The following is a 13214-nucleotide window of genomic DNA, read 5'->3' on the forward strand; positions in this document are numbered from 1 at the left end:
AATGATTAGTCTATAATTTTAATGGTAGGTTTATTTGAACAGTGAGAGAGGATAACAACAACAAAATCCATAAAAACGCATGTCAAAAATGTTAGAAATTGATTTGCATTTTAATGAGGGAAATAAGTATTTGACCCCCTCTCAATCAGAAAGATTTCTGGCTCCCAGGTGACTTTTATACAGGTAACGAGCTGAGATTAGGAGCACACTCTTAAAGGGAGTGCTCCTAATCTCAGCTTGTTACCTGTATAAAAGACACATGTCCACAGAAAGAATCAATCAATCAGATTCCAAACTCTCCACCATGGCCAAGACCAAAGAGCTCTTCAAGGATGTCAGGGACAAGATTGTAGACCTACACAAGGCTGGAATGGGCTACTAGACCATCGCCAAGCAGCTTGGTGAGAAGGTGACAACAGTTGGTGCGATTATTCGCAAATGGAAGAAACACAAAAGAACTGTCAATCTCCCTCAGCCTGGGGCTCCATGCAAGATCTCAACTCGTGGAGTTGCAATAATCATGAGGACGGTGAGGAATCATCCCAGAACAGGATCTTGTCAATGATCTCAATGCAGCTGGGACCATAGTCACCAAGAAAACAATTGGTAACATGCTACGCCGTGAAGGACTGAAATCCTGCAGTGCCCGCAAGGTCTCCCTGCTCAAGAAAGCACATATACATGCCCGTCTGAAGTTTGCCAATGAACATCTGAATGATTCAGAGGACAACTGGGTGAAAGTGTTGTGGTCAGATGAGACCAAAATGGAGCTCTTTGGCATCAACTCAACTCACCGTGTTTGGAGGAGGAGGAATGCTGCCTATGACCCCAGAACACCATCAAACATGGAGGTGGAAACATTATGCTTTGGGGTGTTTTTCTGCTAAGGGGACAGGAAAACTTCACCGCATCAAAGGGACGATGGACGGGGCCATGTACCGTCAAATCTTGGGTGAGAACCTCCTTCCCTCAGCCAGGGCATTGAAAATGGGTCATGGATGGGTATTCCAGCATGACAATGACCCAAAACACACGGCCAAGGCAACAAAGGAGTGGCTCAAGAAGAAGCACATTAAGGTCCTGGAGTGGCCTAGCCAGTCTCCAGACCTTAATCCCATAGAAAATCTGTGAAGCTGAAGGTTTGAGTTGCCAAACGTCATCCTCAACCTTACTGACTTGGAGAAGATCTGCAAAGAGGAGTAGGACAAAATCCCTCCTGAGATGTGTGCAAACCTGGTGGCCAAATACAAGAAACGTCTGACCTCTGGATTTGCCAACAAGGGGTTTGCCACCAAGTACTAAGTCATGTTTTGCAGAGGGGTCAAATACTTATTTCCCTCATTAAAATGCAAGTCAATTTATAACATTTTTGACATGCGTTTTTCTGGATTTTTGTTGTTATTCTGTCTCTCACTGTTCAAATAAACCTACCATTAAAACTATAGACGGATCATTTCTTTGTCAGTGGGCAAACGTACAAAATCAGCAGGGGATCAAATACTTTTCCCCCCTCACTGTGTGTATATATAAATATATATGAGAGAAGCACATCATAGACGAGGGCTATTAGTTTTATGTGAGGATGCGGGATGTTGAGATTGATTAAATTACATAGTTTTTAGTTAAAATATTCCTTTGTAAATAGATATCTGAACCAGTGTTACTCTGATTAAGCAATTGTTGATTGTTTTGAAAACAGAATATAAAGAACCTCATGCTGAACTCATTGAATTGACAAGCTGAAGAGTTCTGGCAGGGGTAAGAGAGGATGGTCCACCTATATTCACAGAAAGCCGTATCAGACACCACTCCTAATATTGGTTTGACATCACTCACAATATCAGTGGCTATATATGTTGTGAGCGTCTTATAGAATCCCGGTGGAGTTGATAAATTAATAGTACAAAAATCTTTTATCGTATTCTGTATGTCTATATTTTAGCTAGGTGACTGTACTGATTAATTGGGACACAGCTTGAATTAGACATTGGTTTGTTAATCGGTATATCATAACTGCATACGTTTTTACTAACTTTATTTTGCATTGTGTTAAACAGAATATATCATACAAATGTCTCCTGAGGTGCACACACAGTTGAAGTCAGATGTTTACATAAACTTAAGTTGAAGTAATTCAAACTCATTTTTCAACCACTCCACAAATGTATTGTTAACAAGTTTAGTTTTGGCAAGTCGGTTAGGACATCTACTTTCTGCATGACACAAGTAATTTTTCCAACAATTGTTTATTTCACTTATAATTCACTGTAACACAATTCCAGTGGGTCAGAAGTTTACATACACTAAGTTGACTGCCTTTAAACAGCTTGGAAAATTCCAGAAAATTATGTAATGGCTTTAGAAGATTCTGATTTACTAATTTAATTTACATCATTTGAGTCAATTGGAGGTGTACCTGTGGATGTATTTCAAGGTCTACCTTCAAACTCAGTTCCTCTTTGCTTGACATCATGGGAAAATCAAAAGAAATCAGCCAAGACCTCAGCTCAGAAAGAAAATGTAGACCTTCACAAGTCTGGTTCATCCTTGGGAGCAATTTCCAAACGCCTGAAGGTACCACGTTCATCTGTACAAACAATGGTACGCAAGTATAAACACCATGGGACCACACAGTCGTCATACCGCTCAGGAAGGAGACACTTTCTGTCTCCTAGAGATGAACGTTGTCACGTTCGTCATAAGAATTATCAGACCAAGGTGCAGCGTGGATATGGTTTCCACATGTTTATTAACTGAAACGCACAGAAACATTAAAGAATGAACGAAACCTGAAGACAATGAAGTGCTCACAGGCAATTACACATAACCAAGATCCCACCAACACAGGTGGGAAAAATAACTATTTAAATATTATCCCTAATTAGAGACCACGACTACCAGCTGCCTCTAATTGGGAATCATACAAAACACCAACATAGAAACTAGAACACAACATAGACATAGATATACTAGATCACCCCCTAGTCACGCCCTGACCTACTACACCATAGAGAAACAATGTCTCTCTATGGTCAGGGCGTGACAAACGTACTTAGGTGCGAAAAGTGCAAATCAATCCCAGAACAACAGCAAAAGACCTTGTGAAGATGCTGGAGGAAACGGGTACAAAAGTATCTATATCCACAGTAAAACGACTCCTATATCGACATAACCTGAAAGGCCGCTCAGCAAGGAAGAAGCCACTGCTCCAAAACCGCCATAGAAAAGCCAGACTACGGTTTGCAACTGCACATGGGGACAAAGAAATGGCCTCTGGTCTGATGAAACAAAAATAGAACTGTTTGGCCATAATGACCATCGTTATGTTTGGAGGAAAAAGGGGGAGGCTTGCAAGCTGAAGAACACCATCCCAACCGTGAAGCACGCCGGTGGCAGCATCATGTTGTGGGGGTGCTTTGCTGCAGAGGGACTGCGCTTCACAAAATAGACGGTATGAGTAAGGAAAATGATGTGGATATATTGAAGCAACATCTCAAGACATCAGTCAGGAAGTTAAAGCTTGGTCGCAAATGGGTCTTCCAAATGGACATTGACCCCAAGCATACTTCCAGAATTGTGGCAAAATGGTTTAAGGACAAAAAAGTAGAGATGTTGGAGTGGTCATTACAAATCCCTGAACTCAATCCATAGAAAATTTGTGGGCAGAACTGAAAAAGCGTGTGCGAGCAAGGAGGCCTACGAACCTGACTCAGTTACACCAGCTCTGTCAGGAGGAATGGGCCAAAATTCACCCAACTTATTGTGGGAAGCTTGTGGAAGGCTACCAAAAATGTTTGACCCAAGTTAAACAATTTAAAGGCAATGCTACTAAATACTAATTGTGTATGTAAACTTCTGACCACTGGGAATGTGATGAAAGAAATAAAAGCTGAAATAAATAATTCTCTCTACTATTATTCTGACATTTCACATTCTTAAAATAAAGTGTTGATCCAAACTGACCAAAGACAGGGAATTTTTACTAGAATTTAATGTCAGGAATTGTGAAAAATGGAGTTGAAATTTATTTGGCTAAGGTGTATGTAAACTTCCGACTTCAACTGTATAGAGCAAGCTAGAAGCACTGTCCTCATAGTCCTGAATACTTGCATACACAAAATGTTCTTCATGTTTCCAGTGGTTGTGACAGGGTTGTGTGGTGGTGCTTAATGCCTGCAGATTTCCCCTCCCCCACTGATCCACGACCCCGCTCTTAGCTTGCGCTGGAATGCATGTGCAAGCTGCTGCACACACTGTGCTCTGCTGGGCTCCAGTGCTAGTGCACATGTACTAATGGGATCCTGAAACTTGAACTAGTAAGATGTCAGCCCCCACGAATCAGCGTACGCAAGTAGATTTTGGTTGGGTATCTTGGAGGCTGTCTCTAGTTCTTATTATAGCTCAATGGGACAAAAATGCTGTCTTCTATAGCAGGTGGCATTGTTTCGTTTCTTTCACTCACCAAGCAAGGAGTTTTTGTATGGAGGTCAATGAAAGGGTGTCGAATTTGGTTCACAAAAAATGTAATGGCTTATTTGCTATGTGAGATTTATTTGATCTCATAGACGTTTTGTACACTTTATATCAGAGTTGACTCAAGATGGCTATGCATATTCATGACATGTGGCTAGTAGCATCGTTTCTCTCCATTGAATACAAGCAGTTGACATCAACACCGCTTCATTGGAGTTGTTTCGAGATGGCTATGCATATTCATGACATGTGGCTAGTAACATAGCGTCTCTCTCCATTGAATACTTGCTGTTCAACACCATATTCAATAAGGTACTAAAATAACGAGATGTATCCACAAATCCTAAGTGAGTAATAGGTGGAAGCTTGACAGCCTGCTGTTCTGCTCTTTGGACAACAAATCTCATTGTTAGGGTGTTAGCTGTAAATACACTACCGTTCAAAAGTTTGGGGTCACTTAGAAATGTCCTTGTTTTTGAAAGAAAAGCACTTTTTTTGTCCATTAAAATAACATCAGAGGGGAGCGGGTGCTGCGCGAATGGGGACAAGAGCTGTCACTTATTTTTTCTCAAGAAATGCTACTAGGGTAGCTGTAAATGTGAAAGTAGACCAACTGAAGGGGAAGATTCCCGGTGTTTGTGATGCTTTTCATTTGGTGCTGATGGGTTCAGATTTTTTTACTTTAAATATTATTAATCATTAGTTATAATAGCGACATGAAGGGTGCCATAGTCTGGTTTCTACACCAGAAGTGAATGGTTATCTGTAGGAGGAATGTATATGGCGGATGCAGTTAAGCTTGGAATGTACTGAGTGAGGGAAAGAATCACATGTGGCAGGAACTGATAAGGATGGAGTTATGTGGATTAGTAAGGAAGGGGGTCGAGGTCAGGTCACATTAAAGGAGAAGGAACAGTTTATTGCCAGCATCACTTAATTTCCTGCCTAGCAATAGAGATGTCCTCCTTCTCTCTAAACATTATGTCACCCAAATTGGGGTGTATATATACTACCACTGGTGAAAATATGTGACTCAGCACCTGGATTCGGTCTTATGTTGCAACATTTGAATTTCAGTTTTTTTCATTGGGTAAAAGTAGAGACAGAGCTACAAAATGGCATATCATACACTGCATTTGAGGAAACAATGGGAAAGTAACTCACTTTTGAGAACCATCTTTCAATGTATTCGTACTACTATTGGAGAGCCCTTCTTTGTCTACACTCATTCAGCATTTTTCACACCCTCTTAAGCCTTAGCCCCACCCGTCTCTTTAAGGGTTGATCCAACCGTTCTGTACTAACTTGCCAGCTACTTCCAGACATCAGAGAGAGAGAGAGAGAGAGAGAGAGAACAGCTCACTGAACATTACTCGCCCTGTGGTTTCACGTTCAGAGCGCACACTGGAAGCTCTGGCCAATAAGTGGGGTTGTTCCGAATGCTCTGACCTCACAACTAGTCCAGCACCCAAACTAACATTGGCTAGCTACTTCCAGACACATAATGAGAGACCCCACTCTGACCATTTTACTCGCCCTAGCAGAGCTGGTTAGGCTTTTTTCATGTTATCCAGAGTGTTGGTGACTAACTGTGCTGCTGGCAACAATTGAAATACGCTTTGTTGCCAACATTTACTGACACCGGACATATTCAACAGGTGTTGAGCATTCAAAATGCATCAGTTATTCTGCGCTCTGGCACACTAAGACGAGAGTCTTTTGTTAAGAAATCTACAGTGGGGCAAAAAAGTATTTAGTCAGCCACCAATTGTGCAAGTTCTCCCACTTAAAAAGACGAGAGAGGCCTGCAATTTTCAACATAGGTACACTTCAACTATGACAGACAAAATGAGAAAAGAAATCCAGAAAATCACATTGTAGGATGTTTAATGAATTTATTTGCAAATTATGGTGGAAAATAAGTATTTGGTCACCTACAAACAAGCAAGATTTCTGGCTCTCACAGACCTGTAACTTCTTCTTTAAGAGGCTCCTCTGTCCTCCACTCGTTGCCTGTATTAATGGCACCAGTTTGAACTTGTTATCAGTATAAAAGACACCTGTCCACAACCTCAAACAGTCACACTCCAAACTCCACTATGGCCAAGACCAAAGAGCTGTCAAAGGACACCAGAAACAAAATTGTAGACCTGCACCAGGCTGGGAAGACTGAATCTGCAATAGGTAAGCAGCTTGGTTTGAAGAAATCAACTGTGGGAGCAATTATTAGGAAATGGAAGACATACAAGACCACTGATAATCTCCCTCGATCTGGGGCTCCACGCAAGATCTCACCCCGTGGGGTCAAAATGATCACAAGAACGGATAGCAAAAATCCCAGAACCACACGGGGGGACCTAGTGAATGACCTGGGACCAAAGTAACAAAGCCTAACATCAGTAACACAATACGCCGCCAGGGACTCAAATCCTGCAGTGCCAGACGTGTCCCCCTGCTTAAGCCAGTACATGTCCACGCCCGTCTGAAGTTTGCTAGAGAGCATTTGGATGATCCAGAAGAAGATTGGGAGAATGTCATATGGTCAGATGAAACCAAAATAGAACTTTTTGGTAAAAACTCAACTCGTCGTGTTTGGAGGACAAAGAATGCTGAGTTGCATCCAAAGAACACCATACCTACTGTGAAGCATGGGGTGGAAGCATCATGCTTTGGGGCTGTTTTTCTGCAAAGGGACCAGGACGACTGATCCGTGAAAGGAAAGAATGAATGGGGCCTTGTATCGTGAGATTTTGAGTGAAAACCTCCTTCCACCAGCAAGGGCATTGAAGATGAAACGTGGCTGGGTCTTTCAGCATGACAATGATCCCAAACACACCGCCCGGGTGAAGGAGTGGCTTTGTAAGAAGCATTTCAAGGTCCTGGAGTGGCCTAGCCAGTCTCCAGATCTCAACCCCATAGAAAATCTTTGGAGGGAGTTGAAAGTCCGTGTTGCCCAGCAACAGCTCCAAAACATCACTGCTCTAGAGGAGATCTGCATGGAGGAATGGGCCAAAATACCAGCAACAGTGTGTGAAGACTTACAGAAAATGTTTGACCTCTATCATTGCCAACAAAGTGTATATAACAAAGTATTGAGAGAAACTTTTGTTATTGACCAAATACTTATTTTCCACCATAATTTGCAAATAAATTCATTAAAAATCCTACAATGTGATTTTCTGGATTTTTTTCCCTCATTTTGTCTGTCATAGTTGAAGTGTACCTATGATGAAAATTATAGGCCTTGTCTTTTTAAGTGGGAGAACTTGCACAATTGGTGGCTGACTAAATACTTTTTTGCCCCACTGTAGCTAGATGGCTAGCTAGGTAAACAATGGATCCCAACGCATGATGGAGTTAGCGAGCCAGCCAGCTAACATTAGCTAGCAGTACATTTTAACAACAGACCATAATCACAACTCATGACGTTACTACCCTTCATGAATCTGCAGGTAGCAATCCAACCAGGTTCTATGGCTATAGCTAGTCAAGCAAATGTGTCTGAGATATGAAGAATAAGATCATACACATAACGTTAGTTACAGCGTCCCAGCCAGCTAACACTAGCTAACAGTACACTTGAAATGAAACCACTCTTGTCAAAATTATAAATTTGTAATATCTGAATCTTACCAGGACACATCATGGTTGGACGCATCTCCTGTCAGATGCCATGCATGGCTGCATTAGGTTGACGATGTAATCCAGACTGGTGTTTTCTCCATCTCCTTAGCTATCAAACATGAATTCTACTGATTTCAAAACTTGGTCCTCCAGAAAGTGGAGAGTATACACATAACATTAGCTAGGTAACAGTACACTTTATCTTGACATTAGGTTTATGCAGTTTTACTACGCAATTTTAAAAAAGAAGTTAAAGCCGCGCTCGACGCGATTACCTAAACACACTGACCAGCTCCAATAGACACATGCTATATGGTCTACCAATCCAAACTCATCTCTCGGCATGTCCAGCCCACTCATTATCGCAGCCAATCATGGTTAGTGGGAAGGTTGCTCACTTTTTCTGTGGCTAAACCAACTAGGCTTGTCATTTAACAATTGTATTCATATTTACAGATGGCATACAAGTTTGATATTAAGGCACATGAAAGTTCACATGTTCAATAAGGCATTTCTGACAAATGCATTTTGATAAACTATTTTTGACTTTCAAACAGCTCACCTGTGAAGTTGTGACTTGCGACATACGCCTAGTTTCCTGAATCGGGTCACATATGTCTTTGTCTGTTCAGTTGTTCGATCTTTTGGGCGAATAAACTTGGTTGGAGCTTTCATAGCATCCTTCAATTTCTTACTCTGATTTTTAGAACCTAACAGTGCAACACAGACAGGATGGCATGAGTGGTGAAAGAGAAGAGTCATAGTCTGTTCCTTTTGAGTTGAGTCTTTGCCTTGACAAAGTGATGTTTGGATATTTCAGTTATCCCGTACAAGCTTATGTGCCAAATCCATTACGTTGTTACAGGTATCAAGCTTATGGGCATGTGGCAGCAGTGTGTAGGAGGGAGATTCCTAGGTGTGAGAAGTGTGCAGAAGGGCTTGATTCAAAGGAATCTGTAGTATTGGGGAAAGAAGCAGTATGTGTTAATTGTAGGGGTGCTCATGGGGCTGGCGATCAGAAGTGTCCGGTGCGAGAGAGGCAGGTTGAGGTTGCCAGGGTTAGAGTAGTGCAGAGGGTGTCCTATGCTGAGAAAAGAAAAGTGGATGAAGATGGTTCAAGGGGGAAGGATCCTCAGAGGATTTTGGCAAGACAGATCTTCCAAAGGTGGGGGAGTGGCAATCTTTACCAAGGATCACCTTCCGTGCTCAATTGTCTCTACCAAGTCTGTCCCCAAACAATTTGATTTGCTGGTTTTAAGCATTAAACTTTTAAATAGCTCTTTGTTGACTGTTGCTGGGTGCTATCGTCGTCCATCAGCACCGGCCTGTACACTACCTGCCTAAGCTCTCTCCTGGCCCCTTACACTAAGTCTGAATTTGTCCTGCTAGGTGACCTAAACTGGGACATGCTTAAACCACCTGACCAAGTCCTAAAGCAATGGGACTCCCTAAATCTTTCTCAGATTATCACCAATCCCACAAGGTATGACTCCAAACACTCAGAAAAGGCTACTCTCCCCAACGTTATCCTCACAAATGATCCAGATAGGTATTAGCCTGGTGTTTTCTGTAATGACCTTACTGATCACTGTTTTACAGCCTGTATTTGTAATGGCTGCTCAGTGAAACGACCTGTTCTGATTTGTCATAGACAGTTGCTAAAAAAACTTTATTGAGCAAGCCTTCCTTCATGAACTGACCTCTCTAAAATGGTATAGAATCAGCTTGATCCCCTCTGTCAAAGATGCTTGGACCTTCTTTTTTGATATTTTCAGTGGTATTGTTAACAAACGCCTCCCATAAAGAAAATGATAATTAAAAACAGGTTCAGCCCCTGGTTCGACTGTGATCTTGCAGAGTTACTCCATCTCAAGAATTGCATTTGGCGAAAGGATCGGCACACGCATACTCAGGCTGACTGGCTCTCATTCAGGCAAATGAGAAACAAGTGCACTCAGGCTATCCGGAAGGCCAAAGTTCGTTACTTTAAGGAGCAGTTCTCTCTCTGTGGGTCTAACCCCAAGAAGTTCTGGAAAACGGTTAAAGACCTGGAGAATAAACCCTCCTCATCACAGCTGCCCATGTCCCTTAATATTGATGATGTGGTTGTTATTGACAAGAAGCACATTGCTGAGTTCTTTAATCACCACTTCATTAAGTCAGGATTCCTATTTGACTCAGCCATTCCTCCTTGCCCGTCCAACATTTTCTCATCTCCCACCCCTTCTAATGAGACTATCCCCGATGCCTCTCCCTCCTTTTCCCCTGCCCCTCTACAAAGTTTCCCCCTGCTGGCAGTCACTGAGTCTGAGGTGCTAATGGAGCTCCTTAAATTTGAACCCCAAAAAACATCTGGGTCAGATGGTTTAGACCCTGTCTTCTTTAAGGTTCCTGCCCTATCATCGCAAAGTCTATCTCCAACCTTTTTAACCTCTCTCATTTCTGGGGAGGTTCCCATTGCTTGGAAGGCAGCCACAGTTCGTCCTTTATTTAAAGGGCGTGATTAAGCTGATCCTAACTAGTATAGGCCTATTTCTATTTTGCCCTGTTTATCAAAAGTGTTGGAAAAACTTGTCAATAATCAACTGACTGGGTTTCTTGATGTCTATAGTATTCTCTTGGTTATGCAATCTGGTTTCTGCTCAGGTTATGGATGTGTCACTGCAACCTTAAAGGTCTTCAATGATGTCACCATTGCCCTTGATTCTAAGCAATATTGTGCTGCTATTTTTATTACCTGGTTAAAGCTTTTGATAAGGTAGACCATTCCATTCTTGTGGGCCGGCTAAGGAGTATTGGTGTCTCTGAGGGGTCTTTGGCCTGGTTTTCTAACTACCTCAAAGAGTGCAGTTTATAAAGTCAGAAAATCTGCTGTCTCAGCCACTGCCTGTCACCAAGGGAGTAACCCAAGGCTCAATCCTAGGCCCCACGCTCTTCTCAATTTACAGCTCAGGCAGTAGGAAGCTCTCTCATCCATTTATATGCAGATGATAGTGTTATTCTCAGCTGGCCCCTCCCCGGATTGTGTGTTAAATGCTCTACAACATAGCTTTCTTAGTGTCCAACAAGCTTCCTCTACTCTTAACATTGTTTAGAACACCTCCAAAACAAAGGTCATGTGGTTTGTTAAGAAGAATGCCCCTCCTCCTACAGGTGTTATTACTACCTCTGACGGTTTAGAGCTTGAGGTAGTCACCGCATACAAGTTTTTGGGAGTATGGCTAGAAGGTGCACTGTCCTTTTCTCAGCACCTATCAAAGCTGCAGACTAAAGTTAAATCTAGACTTGGTTTCCTCTATCGTAATCACTCTTTCACCCCAGCTGACAAACTAACCCTGATTCAGATGGCCATCCTACCCATGCTAGATTACGGAGACATAATTTATAGATCGGCAGGTATGGGTGCTCTTGAGCAGCTAGATGTTCTTTACCATTCGGCAATCAGATTTGCAGATTTACTCCTCTGTAAACTGGTCATCTCTGTATACCCGTCGCAAGACCCACTATTTATAAAACCCTCTTAGGCCTCACTCCCCCTATCTGAGATATCTACTGCAGCCCTCATTCTCCATATACAACACCCGTTCTGCCAGTCACATTATGTTAAAGGTCCCCAAAGCGCACACATCCCTGGATCGCTCCTCTTTTCAGTTTGCTGCAGCTAGTGACTGGATTGAGCTGCAACAAACACTCAAACTGGACAGTTTATCTCAAGCTCTTCATTCATAGACTCAATCATGGGCACTCTTACTGACAGTTGTGGCTGCTTTGTGTAATGTATTGTTGTCTCTACCTTCTTGACCTTTGTGCTGTTGATTGTGCCCAATAATGTTTGTACCATGTTTTTGTGTTGCTACCATGCTGTGTTGTCATGTTTTGCTGCCTTGTTATGTTGTCTTAGGTCTCTCTTGTTGTGATGTGTTTTGTCCTATATTTATATTGTATTTATAAAATAAAAGAAGAGCCCAGACCCCTGTCCCCGCAGGAGGCGTTTTGCCTTTTGGTAGGCCGTCATTGTAAATAATAATTTGTTCTTAACCGACTTGCCTGGTTAAATAAATAAAACATTTACATTTGGACTCATCAGACTAAAGTACAGATTTCTACCGGTATAATGTCCATTGCTCGTGTTTCTTGGCTGAAGCAAGTCTCTTCTTATTATTGGTGTCCTTTAGTAGTGGTTTCTTTGCAGCAAATCGACCAACAAGGCCTGATTCGCGCAGTCTCCTCTGAACAGTTGTGATGTGTGTTTCTTGAGCTCTGTGAAGTATTTATTTGAGCTGCAATTTCTGAGGCTGCTTACTAATGAACTTTGCTGCAGAGGATGAGGTAACTCTGGGTCTTCCTTTGGCGGTTCTCATGAGAGCCAGTTTTATCATAGTGCTTGATGGTTTTTGCGACTGCACTTGAAGAAACTCTCAAAGTTCTTGACATTTTCCGGATTGACTGATCTTCACGTCTTAAAGTAAGGATGGACTGTCGTTTTATCTTTGCCTATTTGAGCTGCTCTTGCCATAATATTGTCTTGTTTTTTTTTTACCAAATAGGGCCATCTTCTGTATCCCACCCCTCCTTTGTGACAACACAACTGATTGTCTCAAACATTTTTTAAACTATTTTATTTACCCTTTATCTCCCCAATTTTGTGGTATCCAATTGGTAGTTAGTCTTGTCTCATCGTTGCAACTCCCGTACGGACTCGGGAGTGGCAAAGGTCGAGAGCCGTGCGTCCTCTGAAACACAACCCAGCCAAGCCGCACCGCTTCTTGACACAATGCCTGCTTAACCCGAAAGCCAGTCACACCAGTGTGTTGGAGGAAACCACGTACACCTGGTGACCGTGTCAGCGTGCATGTGCCCGGCCTGCCACAGGAGTCGCTAGAGCGCGATGGGACCAGGACATCCCTGCCGGCCAAACCCTCCCCTAACCCAGACGACGCTGGGCCAATTGTGCGCCGCCCCATGGGTCTCCTGGCCACGACCAGCTGCCACAGAGCCTGGACTCGAACCAGGATCTCTTGTGGCACAGCTAGCACAAATTCACTTTTTAACCAGGCACACCTGTTAATTAAATGCATTTCAGGTGACTGCGAGTCAGGCCTAATCACCCAACATCA

The sequence above is a fragment of the Oncorhynchus nerka genome, linkage group LG28 (genome assembly GCF_034236695.1).
Source record: "Oncorhynchus nerka isolate Pitt River linkage group LG28, Oner_Uvic_2.0, whole genome shotgun sequence".
NCBI classification, from domain to species: Eukaryota; Metazoa; Chordata; class Actinopteri; order Salmoniformes; family Salmonidae; genus Oncorhynchus; species Oncorhynchus nerka.